General features: G+C 28.0%; 1 protein-coding gene across 2 annotated transcripts in view; it reads left to right on the top strand.

Annotated features, from left to right (window-relative positions):
- LOC122514893 (leucine-rich repeat-containing protein 4B-like) overlaps window positions 1-23,540 on the top strand; it is a 94,362-nt gene that overhangs the window by 4,890 nt on the left and 65,932 nt on the right. The window lies entirely within an intron of this gene.

Raw genomic sequence — 23,540 nt, 5'->3', positions numbered from 1 at the left:
GCGGGCCCGCACATTGGCGACGATTGCGCAAAACTGTGACTGCGAAACAAAAATCAACGCGGAAGTCATCGGACTTGGGGAAAAACAATAGGCGTATTTGAAACTGTCGGTGGGTGTTGTGGTGGGTTGGGGGGGGATTGGGGATGGAGGTTGGGGGGGGGGACAAGTAGCCGACAATTCAATTTTGATTATCAATGAAAAGAGATAATAAAACGAAAGAAAAAAATGAATTTGTGACCGGGCCGTATGGGGGGGGGGGCCACGGGTTGCAGGTTGAGTATGGGTATGCCCTTAAAAGGTTTTCGACGAAGTATAACGGGAATTTGAAAATCGTTTAATATATTTCGAGCTCGTATTGTAAATAAATCATTGAATTTGTTTTTAGAACGATCATGAAAGTAATTCGAGAGTATTCAAAATACTTTAAGGGGTTGCCAATAATAATAATAATAATAATAATAATAATAATAATAATAATAATAATAATAATAAGGAAAAAAGAAAAGAAAAAGAAAAAAAAAACAACAAAAATGGAAAAAGAAAAACGATTTCGAAAGAAAAATGAAAAAGAAGACGAGAGAAAAAAAAAAGAAAACACGAAACAAAAGCAAAATGGTGGATTTCTGTTACGCAAAGAAGAGTTTACGTGCGCGTTTACCTAAAACACTTGGTCGATTAAACCTTAAGCCGAAAGGCCAATCTCGAGTTCCCATGCTTAGGAGGAAGAACGGTTTGGTGTTGGTGTTTGTTGTGCGTGTAAGTACCCACACGTACGTGTGTATCAGTGTCAATGAGTTTACGTCTATGGATTAGTATGTGTGTTTGTGTGGGTATGTATTGGGATGGGAAAAGGGGGTAGAAAAATAGGAGACGTAGCGTGTTACTCGCAATTTCCCACGATTTCTTTTAATCGATTCATTTTATTTTCCGCTGTTAATGTTTTTTCAACCAACATTCCTCCACGATTATCGACTATCATTTATTTATTTATTTATTTATTTATTTATTTAATTTATTTAATTTATTTATTAAGGTAGGTGGGCCAAATATTTTTGATTGATTGTTCAAATCGATTACTTTCTTTTGAAATCTTTTAGGTTTATGTTTCTTTTCTTTTTTTTTTTTTTTCATATTGTAATATTACAAGTTAAACGGTGTAACCTTGATAAATCTCGGAAGAAAAAAATTATCCGATAATTTTTGACCCACTGTGTACATTTAATGTTGCAATATGGCGGATCGTTCGATGGATAAAAGAAAATCGGATTTACGTTATCAACGTAATTAGTTATTTAAATGCTTCTATTTCGTTTTTAATAATAATAATAATAATAATAATAATAATAATAATAATAATAATTATTATTATTCTTTTGTTTTTAAATCGAACTTTAATAAACCTTTTATAAATTCGCGTAAAATTTTGTATCGAAAGTCGTTAACATTTATGTCGAATATATTATTTTGTTTTTTTTTTTATATATTTTATCTGATTTTCTCTTTTGTTTTTTTTTTTTACAACTTATATTCTAAAAACATATCATGTAACATATCATTAAATTGAACATATTTCGGAGCGAGAAAAATGAATTTTAATTCTGAATATTCATTTATTCCAGAATATTTCTAATAAATATATAAAACGGAGATAAAATAAATGTTATTTAAATAATCGATACAAGAATTTTTTCTCTTTTCTATAACCAAAAAACCTTTGTTACATTTTATATTTTTATATAACAACATTTAATATATAATTCATTTATTTATTAATTACGAGATAAATATTAACTTAATATAATTTATTTTTATTTTTAATTATTTTTTAATTTGAGTCAATAATTTTCATATTATATATTTTTTATATTTTATTATACACGCACATATATGTGTACGTGTGTCAATAAAAGAAATTTTCTTTTCTATAACCACAAAACCTTTGTACATTTTACGTTTTCATATAACAACATTTAATATATAATTCATTTATTTATTAATTACGAGATAAATATTAACTTAATATAATTTATTTTTATTTTTAATTATTTTTTAATTTGAGACAATAATTTTCATATTATATATTTTTTATATTTTATTATACACACGCATATATGTGTACGTGTGTCAATAAAAGAACTTTTCTTTTCTATAACCTCAAAACCTTTGTTACATTTTATAGTTTTATATAACAACATTTAATATATAATTCATTTATTTATTAATTACGAGATTAAAATTTACTTAATATAATTTATTTTTGTTTTTAATTATTTTTTAATTTGAGTCAATAATTTTCATATTATATATTTTTTATATTTTATTATACACACGCATATATGTGTACGTGTGTCAATAAAAGAAATTTTCTTTTCTATAACCTCAAAACCTTTGTACATTTTACATTTTTATATAACAACATTTAATACATAATTCATTTATTTATTAATTACGAGATAAACATTTACTTAATATAATTTATTTTTATTTTTAATTATTTTTTAATTTGAGACAATAATTTTCATATTATATATTTTTATATTTATTATACACACACATATATGTACGTGTGTCAATAAAAGAAATTTTCTTTTCTATAACCACAAAACCTTTGTACATTTTACATTTTTATATAACAACATTTAATATATAATTCATTTATTTATTAATTACGAGATAAAATTTGCTTAATATAATTTATTTTTGTTTTTAATTATTTTTTAATTTGAGTCAATAATTTGCATATATGTGTACGTGTGTCAATAAAAGAAATTTTCTTTTCTATAACCTCAAAACCTTTGTACATTTTACATTTTTATATAACAACATTTAATACATAATTCATTTATTTATTAATTACGAGATAAAAATTTACCTAATATAATTTATTTTTATTTTTATTTATTTTTTAATTTGAGTCAATAATTTTCATATTATATATTTTTTATATTTTATTATACACACGCATATATGTGTACGTGTGTCAATAAAAGAAATTTTCTTTTCTATAATCATAAACCTTTGTACATTTTACATTTTTATATAACAACATTTAATACATAACTCACTTATTTATTAATTACGAGATAAAAATTTACGTAATATAATTTATTTTTATTTTTATTCCTTTTTTCATTAGAGTCGATAATTGTAGAAAGGGGACAATTGTTTTTTTTTATTATTAATATAAATTATTTCATTATACGTATATACGAATATGTGTATGTAATAATTACGTACGTATATTGTATTACAACATTCACGCACACATTTACATATATATATACATATAGTACACATATATGAGATAAAACGTGTATAAAATGGAAATATAATATTAATCATTTGTATGAATTGTCGTTCCATTTTCCCAATAGAGAGAATGATAAAAAGAAATCTAAAGAGAAATGCGTAAAATCGGTCGACATTGTACTGGATAAATATCGTTAATTACTCGAATGTTCGAATGTCGGTCGTGTACTGCGGATCCTGATGTAATTACTCGATGCACGACGTTTTATATCACTGCCAGTTCTTTTTTCTCTCTTCTTTTCTTTTCTTTTTTCTTTTTTTTTTGCTTTTCTTTTGTTTCCTCCGTTTTTTCTCCAGATAAAGAGAGGGACAGGGATAGATAGATGGATAGCTAACGAGAGAGAAAGAGACAGAGACACTAGGAACGGTTTATATCAGTGGTACTCAACCTTCTTTTCTCTGCTGGGCTCCGATTGGACTGCCCCCCACGGTTACGAAAACAATAAAGGTGGATGACAATCTATTTTTTTCTTTTGCAAAATTTTATTTTATTCGAACATGGCAAGTGTAACGGTTTAATTTTTTTTATTGGACTTTGTTACACACTTTTAACAACGTTAATACACTTTTTTTTCGTATCGAGAACAATGTTTTGTTTTCGTGAGTCTCCAAAAATTTATTTTTTAGCCTTATAATAATAGAATTCAATATTTGTCAGTATTACTTCAAATTATTTTAAGTAAGATTTATTAATTTAAAAAGTATTGTTTTTTTTCTCTGTTTTTTCGTGCGATTGAAGTGAAATATCAATTTGTTGAAGCGTCAAAATATTAAATTCAATGATGGCCGGGGGGGGGGAGTAGGAGAGGGGGATAGAAAACAAATAACTTTTTTTCGAACATAAATAAAACGTTTAAACATTAATATAATCTTGATTATTGATATTAATTATTTATAACAATTTTATAACAGTTGTAACAAATTTGTAATAATTAGATTGGATTTATGAGTGAAGGGGTTGATGTTGAGGGTCAATTGTGGCTGCTAAAAAGAAAAAAAGGTCAATGGGAATAGAAAAACGAGTACATTATTCGAACATAAATATATTTAAATATTATTGTGATCTTTGGTATTGTTTATAAGAGCTATTAATACTCAAGGAGGGGGGTGGGGGTGGAATTGTGATCGTCAATCAATTTTTATTGTTAAAAAAAACATAAAAGGTAAATTATTGAGAATTGGTTGTTCGGACCGCAGGTTGAGTACCACTGGTTTACATCTATCGATCGTTACTTTCCAAACCGAGTTTCTCCGATCACGTATCACCGGATATATATTTCGAACTATTTAACTACTCTTTTGTCTTATTCCAAATAATATTTCCTCTCTCTTTTTATTTATATTTCAATTTTTTTTATTTTTGTCATTTCTTTTTTCTTTTCTTCTTTTTCTTTTTTCTAGAGTCAAAGAGAGAGGAAATTGAAGGGACAACAAGAGAGAGAGAGAGAGAAAAGAATAGAATTCGTTAGTCATATACACACGTGTGTCAATATTCATTAAAAATATCAAACGTGTTTTTAAAAATGTCTGACTGTATATGTGGTGTGTTTGTGTTTACGTGTTTGCGTGCGTGTGCGTGTGTCACGTGTCTATATTTACATACATAGTTTCGTATATAAACAAATTGAGAACAAAGGCTGGAGAACACATAACACGTACGAATATTTCTATTGGTTGGTTCTATGAGTTTCCCCTAGGGTTTCTTTTTTTTTTTTAAATAATTTAATGTTCTTCTTTTCGAAACTTTTTAGGTTAGTTTCGTTTTTTTTTTCAGATAGTAAAATTTTTGTAATTGTACGACTAATTATGGAAAAATATAAAAGATTTGGAATGAAAATAAGTTGATGGTAGATAAAATAATCGTTTTACAATTTGTATATCAATTTGAACAATTTGTATGAATATATAAATACAGATAAATTTTAATAGATCAAAATTTAATAATAAATATTCGAAACTTTTTGTCTAGATTAGTTCTTATTCAATTCGTGAAACTTGTAAGCCTAATTATGACAAACCTAAGAGGTCTGAGGTCTGGTGTTATACTTTTTATTTACTTTTACGCGTAATTCTATTATGAACATGTTTGTTAATTTAATTTTACGCACAAGATTTATTGATTTCAATGTAATTGCATATATTAATATACACTTCAAATACATATACGTATATACCGGGTGAGATAAAAGTTGCTTTCATTACAAGATTTGAAGAACGAGTTGTAACAGTTGGCAGAACCGTTATTTTATCAATTTGAACATCAATTCGAAAAAGTTCAACCAAAAGTCACTAATTAACATTTATGCTAATCCGAGTTATTGTTCTTGAAAGATATTTTTAATGGGAAAAATATGCTTTCACGCGCTGCTATTATGCATTTTACGAAATAATTGCTAGTAAATTCGAAAAAGTCATTTTCTCATAAAAAAAAAAAGATAAAAATGCAATTTGCGATTTCTGGTTGAACATAGGTGATATAAAAGTGATGATAAAAGTGCAACAATGAATAATTTGTTTAAAATCTTTTTGAAGAAAAGAACTTTTGATCTCAGCCTGTATTTTACATATATAAATCTGTCGAATAATTAATATGTATTGGTAGATTATATACATATAAATATATAATAAACATCATTATTAATAAAATAGTATACACACGTATATGTATTTGTGTAGATTTATTTTTATATAGATGTATATACCTGTTATACATATATATATAAACGTTCAATATATGCTTCTCAAGTATATACACACACATACATACGTAAATATAATTATATTATATTTTTTCATTGTTTCATTTAATATTAATTATATAAAATAATCAAAGTATTTTTGTTCGTAATCATTAGATAATAACTTTTGAGGTTAGATTACTATTTTGGACAAGTTAATATATATATAAACGTTCAATATATGCTTCTCAAGCATATACACACACATACATACCTAAATATAATTATATTATATTTTTTCATTGTTTTATTTAATATTATTATATAAAATAATCAAAGTATTTTGTTCGTAATCATTAGATAATAACTTTTGAGGTTAGATTACTATCTTGGACAAGTTAATATATATATAAACGTTCAATATATGCTTCTCAAGCATATACACACACATACATACGTAAATATAATTATATTATATTTTTTCATTGTTTCATTTAATATTAATTATATAAAATAATCAAAGTATTTTGTTCGTAATCATTAGATAATAACTTTTGAGGTTAGATTACTATCTTGGACAAGTTAATATATATATAAACGTTCAATATATGCTTCTCAAGCATATACACTCACATACATACGTAAATATAATTATATTATATATTTTCATTGTTTCATTTAATATTAATTATATAAAATAATCAAAGTATTTTGTTCGTAATCATTAGATATAACTTTTGAGGTTAGATTACTATATTGGACAAGTTAATATATATAAACGTTCAATATATGCTTCTCAAGCATATACACACACATACATACGTAAATTAATTATATTTATTTTTTCATTGTTTCATTTAATATTAATTATAAAAATAATCAAAGTATTTTTTGTTCGTAATCATTAGATAATAACTTTTGAGGTTAGATTACTATCTTGGACAAGTTAATATATATATAAACGTTCAATATATGCTTCTCAAGCATATACACTCACATACATACGTAAATATAATTATATTATATTTTTTCATTGTTTTATTTAACATTAATGATAAAATAATCAGAGTATTTTGTTCGTAATCATTAGATAATAAATTTTAAGGTTAGATTACTATCTTGGACAAGTTAGTAGCTATAGTGGTTGCTTCCTCGTATTCTCTTTATAATTTTTAACCCGGCCAATCGATACTTCCGTCATCATCGTTGAAAACTCAGCCGAAGCATATTTGACCTGCTGTTCAGAGAAAAAGAAAAAAGAACGAGAGAAAGAGAGATTGAGAGAGTATGAGAGAGAGAGAGAGAGAGAACTAGCTGATTTACTTTCTTTCTTTTCAAATAGATCGATCTTTCAGATAACACACGCTCCTTCACATAAACTCGGCCAATTAGGCTCGATAATTGTTTCAACTTAACGCACAACTCTCATTTTTCTCATTCAAGTATGGGTATTTATATTTAACAAGTCAATGACATTATTTAAACTTTTCATATTACGAAAAGAAATATATATATATATATATATATTAGAACCTCCTTTATATGAATTCATTTGAAAGATATGTTCTTATTTTGAATAAAAATGTTCATATTATTTTTTGATTATAATATTATTTTTTATTCATATATATTTTATAGATATTATTTAATAAGATTATTTATTTCATATAATATAACAATAATACGTTTAACGGCGCTCTTATATCGTCAATTTTGATTTTAATATAATCGTGACAATATAAAATAATAATAATAATAATTATAATAATAATAATAATAGAAAATATTTATAAACAATTATAAAGAAAGATTATTTTCTAATCTTATTTTTTCTTTTTCTTTTTCTTTTTTTCCTTTCTTTTAAATAATATGATCAAATTTATGGATTCGAAATTTTCTTGCCAGTTTAAATCACATAATCTCTTTAATACAAGTAAGTCTACGGTATTATAGTCCTTTTGGGTTTGAAACCATCTAATTGTAAGCCCTGTTTCCATGGCATTAAATACCTCGAAACGAGGAATTATATATCTATATCATTGGTATCACTGATTTAGAATAGGATTATGTATTCAATCGTTAAATCGTATTCATTCGTCTTTTGTATTGGAATAATCAAAGATAAGAAATATTTAATCGTACATAATGTACATGTAATAAACGAGGGTTTTTCATTTCAATGTTAATAAATAAATAAGACAAAAATAATTGTCCGAATTTGAAACCAATTAACCAGTTAAATTACAGAATCTGAAAATGAGTAGCAATGAAAACTTAAGATGTGATTCTTCAAAAAGTAGAAATTTAATTATACAATAATTCATTATTTCGGTTAATTTATAGGGCAAAGGTTGTTCGTGTCTTACCTCATAAGAAAATGTGCGTATAAAATGTAGGATTTAATAAATAAAGAAGAAATATTTGTACTTTTCTCATAAATTTGTAGAGAAAATTCATTTTATTGATTTTCACGAAATTCGAAATATTTATACGTTTGTACATAAAATTAATCAATTAATATCAGCAAGATTAAGAAATCAGGGTCCTAAGTGGTACCATCTACAGCCTAAGTCGTATCTAAGAAACAAAATTCTAACAAACATTTATTGATATTTATTAAATACAGTCACTTTTTTGTAAACAAATCATTACAAAATTAATTCTTTGTTATTTTTTGTTAATTTCAGCTGACAGACAGTGCCGCCATATTTTATATTTTAAGCATCCAATCATATTTCTTGCACGAAAGATCGCTCGACCAATAGCATTTAATTTAACAAACTTAACGACATATTTCAACACATAACCTATAAATATAAATTAATCGTATATTAATGAAAACAAAAGATAGAATGTCCTTTAAGTCGTGCCACAACGATTTAATAATCTTTCGTGAGTACTATTTAAGACAAAACACGTGTTTTATTACAAACAAACATAATAAAACAATACATATATAAAACTATTAGGTTATAGTTTCGAGAAAACGACTATTTCAATAGAACAGATTAAATACTTATAAAGGAAACAAGAATTTATGAATAATATATCACTGTGAAAGCTACAAAACGTATACACAAAATGATAATAAGAAAACAACCATAAGCTTACTCGTTAAAATATCATACTAGGACACAGTCGGTAACAAATACTGTTTGCCTGAATTAATATCGTTGACGTTACTGAATAATTAACTGGAACCTAGGATCACTGTTGATACGATATTCAATTAAAAAGTTGAAAGGTACGATTTAGGCAGCGATACGACTACAGTCATTTTTCATTTTAATGTATCAGGAATACAATTTTCTTTTGTAATAGAACGTTTAAATAATATTCATATAATAGAGGTTATGTTGTATTTAAAAGATACATAAATGTGTGCGTGCGAACAAAAATGGCGTAGATCGAAGCTTACCAAAAATGACTCATTATTAAATAACGAATTACTGGATGACGTAATAATGAAAAGAAAAAGAAAAAGAAAAAAAAAGAAAATGTCTACTCATCATTGATGATTCTCTTAATATTATACTTTAACTCTTAATCGCTTGGTATATTAAGGCCAAAGATGAGCTTAAAAACAACGTCATTAAGTCGATGATACTCGATAATGCTTGAACGAGTCAGGTTATCGTGAAAGAAGACAATTATCTCTTCTTCCTTTTATGATTGATCTTCGTAAGGGTTTCATTTTCATTGGTTCATTGTAACAAAAGAAAAAAAAAAAAAGAAAATAATTTTCTATTTCGTTCTTTTCATTTTTTTAATCAACAATTTGCAATGTTTTACGTAACGCAATTGGATTCGTTTTGTTTTTTATTTTTTTATTTTTAATTATAGTCGTTAATCGAACGGAACGAAAAAAACAATAAAAAAAAAAAGAAAAGAATTTGAATTATTCAAATCATTTCCCGAGAGAGAGAGAGAGAGAGATAAAAGTACAGTTTTGGAGATAGCGAAATAAAAATGTCATTAAACCATTCGGTAACGTTTTCGAATAAATAAATTATTATTTAAATGAATTTTAAAAGAACGAAAGAAAGAGAGATTTCAGTCTGTCGTATTATAATTCTTCTATAACTCTTTGTTATTTTACTATACATGATTGGGAATACATGGCACACGTAATACAAGTGAGTGTCTGTAAAACTTTTTCTAAAAAAAAAGAAGGAAAAAAAAAAGAATGAAAATTGAAAACAAAACTAAAATGTCCGTTACAAATCGTCGAGTTATCTCCGATGGTAAAGAAGAGCACGGAAATATAAATTATCGACGCGTGTACTTGATATTCATTTTTTTTTTTTTTTTGAAATAAAAATCAAAATTTGTTTCTTTTTTTTCTTAATTTATTTAATTGCTATTTATTAAATAAATAAACTATATATATATATTGTATGTTTGCATGTACGTATATATATATATATATATGTTAGTTTGAGTGCATATATTGAACGTTGATAATTGAAATATATATATATATATTTTTTTTTTCCTCATATTAAAATGTTCTAATAAAATAATAATAATAATAATGATAACAATAACGAAGATAATTATTTGATAATAGAAAATAACGAAGTGAATTTTTCCTGAGAAAAAAATTTAGAAATTGAACAACAGCCACGATCAATAAATTAAATGCGCATTATCTCGAATTTATAAACATTAAATTACGTTCAAATGAATTGTTCCAATCGTGTACGCGAGTGTATCTCTATGTATGTGTGATGAATTATCCTCAAAAATGATGAAAAATGTTGTCAACATTTAAATCGACGCATCGTCCATATTTTTACTCTTCCTTTTCCAGAACAGAAAAAGATTCATATAATGGTAATAATGATAATAATGATAATATTAATGATAAATTAATTAAACGAGATGTATAACGCATAAGCGTAGGTAATACACTTAGTTTTATATATAATATAATATATAATTCGGTTCCAGGATTCACTGCCCCATCCTCGAATCCGTGTTTCAAAGTTCCCGGGTACGAAATAATAATAATAATATTATATTATTATATATATATATATATATATGAATATATAAATATAAAACAATATAAAATAATAATTATAATAATAATAATTATTATTATATATATTAATATTATAATAAATATTATTATTATTATAATATTAATATTAATAATATCAAAAAAGTATCGTGCATATCGAACATGAGTCATTTCGATGATGGGACGAATATCAGATGCTCCATTGGCGTGCTCCGAGAGTCATTATAATAATAATAATAAATAAATAAATAATGAAAATATGATTAATAATAATAATAATAATAATAATAATAATAATAAACGAAAGCTATTACCTAAAGATAATAAAAGTAACTAAAATAATAAATTATGAAAGATCTGATGATGAAAAATCGTATGGGACTGTTTAGTTACTACGAATAAACGTATACACGTGTGCATGATATTACGTATGGGTGTGTGTGTGTGTGAGTGTGAGTGTTATAAATGATATAACGTATAAAACTCGAACCTCCTTGTCGAATCTACATTATTATAATCTATACGACGAGTTTTCAATGAGATTTAATAAAAAGAATGATAGTTTGAGTATATATTTGTGTGTATGTGTTTGTGTACGTGTGCGAGACACTTTCGAGGATGTTAACGATGTACAAATGTGTAATTTAGTGTTGCAGTCTAAATCCGTCTTAACGGTTTTGCGGTTATTAACTAACAGGACGATATATAAAAGAATTCCTTTTATTTTATGAGAAATAACTACAAAAAAAAAAACATGAGAGAAAAAATCAAGATGGCGGCGAAGAGCGAGCGGGCGGGAAAGTATGAGAGTGAGAGGGATTGGTCGATGAGATTGGAATAAAAATCGTTAATGCGACAGAGAGAGACAGACGAAGAAAATATAAATAGTTTAGAAAATATAGAAGTTAATATCTATATTTCCAACAAAAATTATAAAACTTTTTTGAACGTATACACGGTTAGAAAAACAAAAACTTGAAATAAAAAGGAAATAATAATAAAAAAAAAAGACAAAGGTAAAAAATTCAAGGTGAAAGCGAGAGAGAATGCCAAAGAGGTGGAAAAAGAGAATATATAAAACGGGGGAAAAAGAGAGAGAAATGAACAAAAAGAAATACAAAAGGTTGAAGTTATTCCCACGTATCATCGTCATTCTATTATTACGAACGTTATTTAACAAACAAAACAAAAGAAAAAAATGTACTTATATTGGTCTCTCTCTCTCGCACACACCAAAAATAACGTACGATAAGAACATGTGCTATGATGAGACGACAGTTGTCGAAATAAAAACTTTTTTCGATCAAAAAAACAACCAAACAATGACTTTTATCGCCTATCTTTTCTTTCCGATCTCAACATAACCTTCCTTTTTTTCATTTTTCGTTGTAACAACATGGCCGCCACCGACCGCCATTGCGTATTACGTTTTAAGAACAAAAAATTAACCTCCGATCAGAATAATTACGTTATTTTCTCTTTTCTTCGATATTTTTCTATTTTTCATTTGTTATTACAAAAGAACCGAGATTATATTCGAATGAACAAAAGAAAGAAAAGAAACGTTTTCTTCGATAGTAATAATAAAAAGTGGGGAAAGAAAAAAAAAAAGGGGGAGAGAAAACTCGTTCGGGAAGAAAAACTTCTAACCTATAAACGTGAAAAACGGTCGGAGTAAAATAAAATAAAAAAGAAAAGAAAAGAAAAGAAAAGAAAAGAAAAAAAGAAAAAAAAGAAGAAGAAGGAAAAGAGCAACGGGGATAGTTGAATTGTAATTCTTTTTTATCTGTATTTTCTTCATAAGTTGAAAGATTAAGTGGATAGAGGGGTTGGTGAGAGAGGGGTGGGGGGGGGGGGAAGCTGGGGTTGTAGAGCAATTTAATAACGTATCGTGATCGCGGTTATTGCCATTGAAATTCAAAGCTGGAGCTTAACGAAGGAAGGTTTAACTCTTAACGATCCAACGAAACGTCGAGTATCGTAAGAATACTTACACCTCCCCTCACCCCTTCCACCTTACCCCCACTCCACGCATATTCACGCATGGACATAGTAAAGCCGTACCTTTCTCTCTTATACATCTTTACGCTTTATGATAATTCACTCTTTTATAAACGTCGAATGAATTCATGAGGAATTCTTTTTATTATTATTATCATTATTATTATTTTTATTATTTATTCTCCGATACGAACAGTTACTGATATTTTTCTACCTTCGCATTTATCACTTTTCTTTTCTTTGCATTTCTTTTTTCTTTTTTTTTTTTTTTTTTAACTTTCTTTTTCTAATAACATTTCTCTCTTTCGTGTTCTCAATAAAAGGAATACAAGTAGACTCTCTTGTATGAAAACTTCAAAGATTATTGCGAATACTTTTTTCCTATAACGCGAATACACTCGTTCAACGGCTGTATACAATGAGAATAATTGTGAGAATTCATTGCATTTGAAATATAAAATGTACTTTAGTTTCTTTTTTTTTTGTTTTTTTTTTTTAAATTTGTGTCTATAATTATGAAAGTGGTCTAACAATAATAAATTATTATACAGTAGGGGGACAAAAGTATCTTTACAGTAAGTTTATGACAAGAAAATGGATCTGTATTTTTTACGTTATTAATTTTAATACAATTCATATGTTTGCATGTTATGCATTAACACAAATAATATAAATAAACAAATGTTAATTATATTATTTTGTAACTTGCAAGACTTGAGTATTCGTCGAATGGTGTAATTTCACTGGGACATATTTTCGGGATTCCCCTAGTGACCAATATTCTCCTAGAAATTCCCCTAGTGGCATGGATAATACTACGTTTTTAATAATATCCGGTGTTATATTACCCTACTCTTTTTTTTAAAAACTAACCTAACTATGATTTTGAAGAAAACGCTTTAGAAAAATATACAAATTTTTGTTAACTTGTTTTAAACCAATATTGAAAGTGGAATCTTTTCAGTTTTGTTTTTATAGATTCAATAAGAGACTGATTTTACATATGTATTAGTTTTATTACCAAATACTCGGTATTTTGGGAGACATTGTAGTGGCTTAGTCCACTCTTGTTCTCAACGACTCATATTTTTTGTTTCGAGATATTTCAAGGATTACATTTGAACACTTACAATTAAATGAATTCCATTCATTGTTGAAATAACAAATACTATCTAACGGTTTATTTTTTACAATATTTTATTATATATTATATTTTTATATAAATATTTTTTTTATATTTTTACAATATTTTATTATATATTATATTTTTATATAAATATTTTTTTTATATTTTTACAATATTTTATAATATATATAATAAAATTATAATAATTAAATCTATATAATAAAAATTGTATATAATTTTATAAAATATGTGACTTTCTTTTTTTTTTTTAATTATATAATCTTATTTACGTTTATCAAAGCCATTTTGGCTATTTATTTTGACGTCAAGAATATATTACGTGCCTTCAAAATATATTTTTGATAGGATTAATTCAATACGGGTCAATAAAATCGAGAGATACTCTACCGATAAAGTAGAATTTTCTTGCCGATTATAGCCGGCACTCGTAACGAAAAGTTTAATGGTTGTTGTTAGTTTATTCGTTTGTTCTATTTTCACGAAACACCATCAGAACAATTCTGTAAAGCGAAAAATTTGTCCGTTGAAGAGCATCCTCGCGCAATGCGTTCTTTTCTGTCGCAGGGTCTCGTTAAACGGAAGTGTCATGGCGGAAAAGGAAAACACCAATAGAGAAAAATAAAGGTTAACAATTATTCATAAACAATATATTCATAAATGATTGTTAATATTAAAGTAATACAATGATAATGGCTGCTGCTGCGTTTATTCGACGTTAGTTTTAACCCTTTACGGATTACAGACGCATATATGCGTCCTTCGTAAACCACCAATCTCCGTGTGAGTGGTTGTGGGGGTTCCAGCTAATCAAATTGAAGTTTTTCGTTAATTAGTGTAACGGTATTAGTGTAACCGTGTAACGGTTAGTTTACCGTGTGTTTCTTTTTCTACAGTTGTTTCAAAAACCATTCACTGTATATCAATAAAGCCGACTATATACGAAAACGTATTATTATTTGAGGTTATAATGAATAATAAGTAAAAAGTTAGGTTAGGTAGGTTATAAATTTACGTATTATTATTTAACGTTATAAATAAATAATAAGTAAATAAGATTAATTAAGAATTATTTGAAGAAAAAAGGTAAAAAGAAGAAAGATAAGGGAACAAAATGCTAGGTTTAATTTTGTTATCATTTTATTTTTGATACGCTCATGTTCAGTTATGCGTTTGAACACTTATAATTGGTTATAACCGGACTAGTATAATAAATATCTTTGATAACGAAAAAGAAACAAATAATAATATTAATTCTCGTATACAGAGTGAGTCAAAAGTTTTTCCTAGGGGTTGCACGTACCATTAAAATTCGTTTAAATAAACTTTACGCGTGGTTCGGGCATAAAAGAAAATAGCAATTGATTTGAAAAATGATCTGGTAAGTTTCGGCCCGTACAAAATATCCTTTCGAAAGATCTCGGTTTCGTCGGATTTTCTTCTCCGGAATCTCTCTTGGTTGTCGCAGTTGGTAAAAGAAAAAAAAAGGAAAAGAAAAAGATAGATAAATAGATAGATAGATAGATAGATAGAAAGAAAGAGAAAAAGGTTAAACTCGTTTAGGAAAGTTACAGCCCCTCTTCTTCCAGGGGCCAGATTCAACGCTTTGATTCGCTCGAGCTCGTTCGCACGTTTCCTCGGGCACGTGCAACGAATAAAATCTACTTTCCGATTGTACTTACATATATATTATATATCTACCTTCACTTCTATGCATTTATACATACACACATACATATATACGTACATACATACGTACATATGCACATATACATGTATAAATGCATGAATCAAGGGTATCAAAACTCTTGGCCTTGAAAGGAACGAAAATAAAAGAAACAAAATGTATATCACTCGGAAAAATAATCTCGCTAAATATTCCAAATCGAGTTTTCTCTTTTTCAATTAAATCGCAATTTGTTTTGTTTCTAAAAACATTTCGCATTGAATAGAAAAAGAGAGATATAGAGAAAAAATAAATAAACAAAAAAAAAGAAGTATATTACGTTACTCTATTCCACACGATCGTTGTATCTAAAATCCCGGCGCCACGAAATAATAGAGAAAAAGAGAGAGAAGTAAAAAAAAAAAAAGAATCAAAAGAAAAAGAAAACGAAGAAGAAGAAGAAGAAGAATACCCGACGAAAATCTCGAAGGTTCTCCTTAAATCCTTCAAAGCCTCTTTCTCTCACTCACTCTCTCTCTTTCTCTCTTTCACCCTGTATTTTTCTCTTTTACTCACTCTCCCGGGTCTTTTCTAAAAGCGTTAAAGCAACGTCGCTTATATCTTCGATCCAATCCTGAAGTAGTATCCGAGTGTGTCTAGGTTCTAAGAAGACTTGGCCATTACGACGACACAAACGACGACGACGTCGTCGTCGTCTACACCCCAGTCCTCCCCCCGACTCCCCAACCCCCTCCAAACCACCACCGTTCCCCTCTTTTCACTTCCACACCGTTCTTTTTTTTCACTCGACCTTCCAATCTCTTTCAACCGCGATGCCCTTGCCTCCGTTAATGAAGCAAGCACGAAGCTGGAACCTCTACTTCTACTATCTTTCTCTTTCCCTTTATATTTTCTTTCCTTTTCTCCTTCTTCTTCTTCTTATTTTTATATTCCACCGTCAGTTGTTTTTCTCCCACTCTCTTTCTCACTTTCTTTTTATTTCTTTCATTGTTTAGAATCATTCTTGAGAATCTCTACAGTAAGAGCTTCTATATAACGCTAGATATATTTTATGCACACCCGTTATATCGTACGAAAACAAAAGAACGTACAAAAATAGTCATTTTAACACTTATCGGTCTTCAGCTTTTTTTTACTTGATTCTCGTTAGTGCTAGAATTACGAATGTTTTGTTCACTGTTTTTGAAAAAACTTACAAACATTGTTTGAATTAATGAAGTGGGTAAAAGAGAGGAATCAATATTTACGTATGTTTTATTACGGTATTAAAAATCAACATATATTTAAACAAAAGTAATATTTCATTGACTCAGTTCGTAAATTTAGTGTTAAGTTGTAATTTAAGGTTATTGAGTTTTCTTTATATTCATTTTTGGTGCTCGATACATTGAAAATTAATTAGAAAAGGCAGTGCTATACAACTGGAAATATCAATTTCTCTGTTGTGGATGCTTAATGAAACAAGCGCGAAGCTGGAACCTCTACTTCTACTATCTTTCTCTTTCCCTTTATTTTCTTTCCTTTTCTCCTCCTTCTTCTTCTTCTTATTTTTATATTCCACCGTCAGTTGTTTTTCTCCCACTCTCTCTCTCACTTTCTTTTTATTTCTTTCATTGTTTAGAATCATTCTTGAGAATCTCTACAGTAAGAGCTTCTATATAACGCTAGATATATTTTATGCACACCCGTTATATCGTACGAAAACAAAAGAACGTACAAAAATAGTCATTTTAACACTTATCGGTCTACAGCTTTTTTTTACGTGATTCTCGTTAGTGCTAGAATTACGAATGTTTTGTTCACTGTTTTTGAAAAAACTTACAAACATTGTTTGAATTAATGAAGTGGGTAAAAGAGAGGAATCAATATTTACGTATGTTTTATTACGGTATTAAAAATCAACATATATTTAAACAAAAGTAATATTTCATTGACTCAGTTCGTAAATTTAGTGTTAAGTTGTAATTTAAGGTTATTGAGTTTTCTTTATATTCATTTTTGGTGCTCGATATATTGAAAATTAATTAGAAAAGGCAGTGCTATACAACTGAAAATATCAATTTCTCTGTTGTGGATGCTTAATGAAACAAGCGCGAAGCTGGAACCTCTACTTCTACTATCTTTCTCTTTCCCTTTATATTTTCTTCCTTTTCTCCTCCTTCTTCTTCTTCTTATTTTTATATTCCACCGTCAGTTGTTTTTCTCCCACTCTCTCTCTCTCACTTTCTTTTTATTTCTTTCATTGTTTAGAATCATTCTTGAGAATCTCTACAGTAAGAGCTTCTATATAACGCTAGATATATTTTATGCACACCCGTTATATCGTACGAAAACAAAAGAACGAACAAAAATTGTCATTTTAACACATTAACAAGGAGACATTACAGTTGAACACCAATGGATTTTGACGAGCTTTGGTATATCAGTAATATACCTTTAACAGGTTTACGCCGGCGTGCATCACCGGTGGGTCCCAAGCGTAATATGAATTCGAACTACACCTCGCAGCGAAAAATATGAAAATCGGGCCCGGTGCGAACGTGTTAAGGTATCCTTCCAGTAAAATATTTCGGTGAACTGGCCAGCCAATTTTGAAAAAAAAGCTTTCCTTTTTTTTAAATAAATTATTTCTATCTATAAGTTTTAAAGAAATTTTTTTATTACATTCATTAAATGCGGGATTCTTTTTTAACAATATGTAAACATGTTTTAAACATTTATACTTGTCATTGTTTATTATACTTTTATAAAACTTAATTTTTTTGTTTTAATCAAAAATTTATCGAACATAAAAGAAATCTTCCAATGAAAATCTTTGTAATCATTACTAGAAATAATTATTTATTTTTGACATTAAATATAGCGGAAAATGATTGACTTACCTTATAATCGATGTTATTTTTTAATTGAAATGAATTCCTATTTGAAATAACATAATTAATATTGCACAGAAACAAGTATTAAACCGTACACACGTTATAAAAACAAATCCTTATCGCATTATAGTTCATGCAAAATTGTGTTTCGTGTTAATTCAAAGATGCGACCCTGGCGCACATATTTTCATATCAAAAATGAGTCTTTTTCAGGAACTTTATAATAGTGTTATACGAGGGAAGTAGTGCAATTTTGTGTCCGTGTTGTAGGATGTACTACGAGTCCCTTATTGTAAAAAAAAATGACATCCTTGACAATTTTTTCCTTACATTCATTTCATCCTTACAATTTTGTTCAAAAATGTGTAAGACAGGAGAAAAAATTTCATTCCAAATGAATACATTTTTATGGGGATCCCCCCCTCCCTCTATTACACGAAAATATGCGAAAGAATTTGGAGAATTTAGCGAAACACGTAATATAATAAATCTTTTTGCTCTTCTTTTTACGGGTTCGGATTTATTTCTTTACGAGCACATTCCTATCACACGCTTGTTTATTCAATACTACGAAACGGGTCGCGTTTTTTTACAGCTTCTCTGAAGTCAACCGCACAACGGTTTGTGTCTTTGGTTTCTTTGAACAGGTCACCCATCCATGTCATTAACTGTATTCACGTTGCTTGACTTATAATAATAATAATAATAATAATAATAATAATTTTTATTAATACTAATAATTTATATTAATAATTTTTATTAAATATTTAATAATAATAATAATAATAATTTTTATTAAACGTAGAAATGAATTCTGTGCTTTTTTTAGGTTATCTTTAATTTAGAAATTTTATTACAAATATTAGAAACAGTATTACGTTTTGAAAATATTCCCTATAATTTTTCTTTTACAGTCTTTGATCACCTAGTTAGTAACTTTTAAATGTAATACCCATAGAACGATGGTGATTTGCTAATTATGCAATTTTTTGTTCAATTTCGAGGTTATTTAAAGTAGATTTAGATTCGTTTAAAAGTAAAAGCATCGAATTAATTTCTACGTTCAATATATACAGGGTGAGTTCTCCTAACACGTCAACTGTAAAACAATTCGTAAGTTATTGGTTATATACCGGGTGTCCCACATAATTCTAGTCACGATTTTTCAAGTACATGCGATAACCTGACAAAAAAATACTTTAAACAAAAGTTGATCTGTTTTTGATTGATTACACATTGCAATCAAAAAATGTTCGAAAAACATTTGTTTAATGTTTTTTAAGGCTACCTTTATTTGTTTAAATAGCACCTAGTATTTTTGACTTAATAGTATTAAAGCTATTATAAATATAATAAAATATTATATAATTATAATTAATTATATAATATTATTAATTAATATTATATTATATTATATAATTATTATTATATTATTATATTATTATTATATTATTATTATATTATTAATATTATTTATTATTAATATTATATATTATAATTATTATAAATTTATTATTAATAATAAATACGAATTCAACGATATTGGATGACCTTGAAAGCAAAGAAATGAAAATTGAAACAACAAATTATTTTATTTGTCACCGACGAACAAAGTGAGCAAGTGCTTTTACAAACAAACAACTTACTTACGTGTGTAATTTATTGTTAATTAAACAAAACACAAACAATGTATTATCAAACATTAATTATCTAACCTAACAAAAAAATAGTTTATATCTTTCTAACTAACCGAAAGAATCGTTAGAAGTGAAGAGGTTTTTGTTAACGTTGGTGTATAAACAAAATACGTGTCTCCTTATTTTTCGCGATGTCAAGGCCGTCTTTGCTCGTTAGAATTTCTCTTTCCCTTTCCATCTAACAATTCTACTCTTTGTATTTTTACACTTCTTTCTTTTCTCCCATCCCATCCCATCCCATCTCCTCATCCCCCCTCCACTCCCCCTGTTCTTTTAGAAAACTCGACAATAGATTTTTTCTGCCGTAGCCTCCCGGTAAACATACGCACTCGTTGCTGCTGCTGCTGCTGCTACTCGCATGGTTTCTTCGTAACAATGAAAAAAAAAAAAAAAAGAAAAAAAATACAAAACAAAAAAGAATAGAAAAATCTATTATTCTTATTCTTCGTCAAAGATTCAACGTTTAAGGTGAAATAAATGAAATTGTTGTCTCCTTTATGTTAGCAAGTAAAAATTCATTGTCGGTTTTATCGATAAATTCCTTTTTCAAATTCTTTGTTCTCGATGGTTAACGTTTTTTTTCTTCTTTTTTGTGTATTACGCGAGTATTCCAGAATGTCAAATGTTTTTTTTCTTTATTTTTTTTATTTTTTTTAATAGCGTAGATCACAAGTAATCAAACTCGTCCGTATAGGTTAGGTTTTTATATCACGCGGGGGCCGTATATTGGCGTCGGTTGAAAATCAATGACGAAAAAAACCAAGCACTCCGATTGGAAATCAATAATAGGTGTATTTAAATAAATTATGTTTATGTATATATCATATTTATATTATTTATATTAATAAATATATATTAGAGTTAAGTTTAATATATAAATTATGATCGGTCTCGAGGGTGGGCGAAATTCCAGTGGTAGGGATAAATGTTTTCGGCGCCTAATTCCAATTATTAAAAGAAAAATGAAAAAAAACTTCTCAAAATTGTTGACTGGGTGTATCGGACCGCATGCGGGCTGGAGATTTAGTATAACTGATCTAAACTCTAAACTGATCGCGGTAATAATTGTCTTCTAAATATGATTATTTCGGCCCAACAGAGTTTATCTCTGATAACAGTAATCGAATAATCATATTTATATTATTTATATTAATAAATAATATTAGAGTTAAGTTTAATATATAAATTATGATCAATCTCGAGGGTGGGCGAAATTCCAGTGGTAGGGATAAATGTTTTCGGGGCCTAATTCTAATTATTAAAAGAAAAAAGAAAAGAAACTTCTCAAAATTGTTGACTGGGTGTATCGGACCGCATGCGGGCTGGAGATTTAGTATAACTGATCTAAACTCTAAACTGATCGCGGTAATAATTGTCTTCTAAATATGATTATTTTCGGCCCAACAGAGTTTATCTCTGATAACAGTAATCGAATAATCATATTTATATTATTTATATTAATAAATAATATTAGAGTTAAGTTTAATATATAAATTATGATCGGTCTCGAGGGTGGGCGAAATTCCAGTGGTAGGGATAAATGTTTTCGGCGCCTAATTCTAATTATTAAAAGAAAAATAAAAAGAAACTTCTCAAAATTGTTGACTGGGTGTATCGGACCGCATGCGGGCTGGAGATTTAGTATAACTGATCTAAACTCTAAACTGATCGCGGTAATAATTGTCTTCTAAATATGATTATTTTCGGCCCAACAGAGTTTATCTCTGATAACAGTAATCGAATAATCATATTTATATTATTTATATTAATAAATAATATTAGAGTTAAGTTTAATATATAAATTATGATCGATCTCGAGGGTGGGCGAAATTCCAGTGTTAGGGATAAATGTTTTCGGCGCCTAATTCTAATTATTAAAAGAAAAAACAAGAAACTTCTCAAAATTGTTGACTGGGTGTATCGGACCGCATGCGGGCTGGAGATTTAGTATAACTGATCTAAACTCTAAACTGATCGCGGTAATAATTGTCTTCTAAATATGATTATTTTCGGCCCAACAGAGGTTATCACTGATAACAGTAATCGAATAACTGGAGCTGCTCTCGGAGAGCTAGCAGGATTAATTCCAGTATCCGAATTAATTCCATCGATCCATATATAGGTATAGGTATACATATATAATATATGTATATGTATTCCATGCAAGAGAGAGAGAGAGAGAGAGAGAGAGAGTGAGTTGGGCAGCTTGCTAAAACGGGGCTTGGCTTTCGAGTGGAGCCCCCGTCACAAGCGGTCATTTCACCACGTCAATTTTTAAGTGATTGCATGTCGATATGCTCGATTAAGTGACGCGGTAACCCGACTTCAGGTTCCTTTTTTCTTTTTTTTTCATTTTTTATTTTTTTTTTCACTTCGGGAAAGAGGGGTGAGGACCGACATCCCCCTTCCCGCCTTTTCCCCTACCTCGTCTACCTCTCTTTCATACTGCAGGAGAACTGTTTTACGTTAAATTTAGATTTTTTATCTCATTTTTTCGTTCGGGTAATATTAAAAACGAATATTCTTGCATTCTTAACCACGTTATTGTCTCGGAAAAAAAAAGACTGGACTCGATTTCTCTTCCGAGCTCGCGATTTTTTTTCCAGCACGAAAAGCAGCACTGAAAATAATAGACACCGCTACATTTGCTTTAGGAAAATACGTTTTGAATTTATAGTGAAATTAATTTATCGCTTTTGTTAATAAAATATATAACTCGTTTTGCGAAGACAATGTTTTCAACCTATTGAAAATACAATTCTATATGCTGTTAGATAAATCGTACTTAAATATTTACGAATACGGTTTCATATTTTTTTCAGCGAATCAATTATCTTTAATATAAGAAATTTTCTTTTTTATATTACAATATATTTAGCCGTTGGAAAGAAAAATTAAATCGAGACAAGACTAAGAAAATATCTCTCATTGTAAGTTATAATTTTCCTGGCACGTGTTTTAGGTTATAAACTCAACGAACATTGTCTCACAAATAAGGAATTTTAAAAGGTTAACACGACGTGCAAAGAAGTAACACGAAACGTTTATTCAACTTCCTTGCGAGTCATATTCTCTTGTTAAATCATTTATTTATTCAATTAATAATTACAAAATGACGACGT

This window comes from Polistes fuscatus, unplaced genomic scaffold (assembly GCF_010416935.1).
Source record: "Polistes fuscatus isolate 324 unplaced genomic scaffold, CU_Pfus_HIC Scaffold16, whole genome shotgun sequence".
NCBI lineage: Eukaryota > Metazoa > Arthropoda > Insecta > Hymenoptera > Vespidae > Polistes > Polistes fuscatus.
Note: the sequence above shows the minus strand (reverse complement) of the source record. Positions and strands in the feature narration are given on the sequence as shown.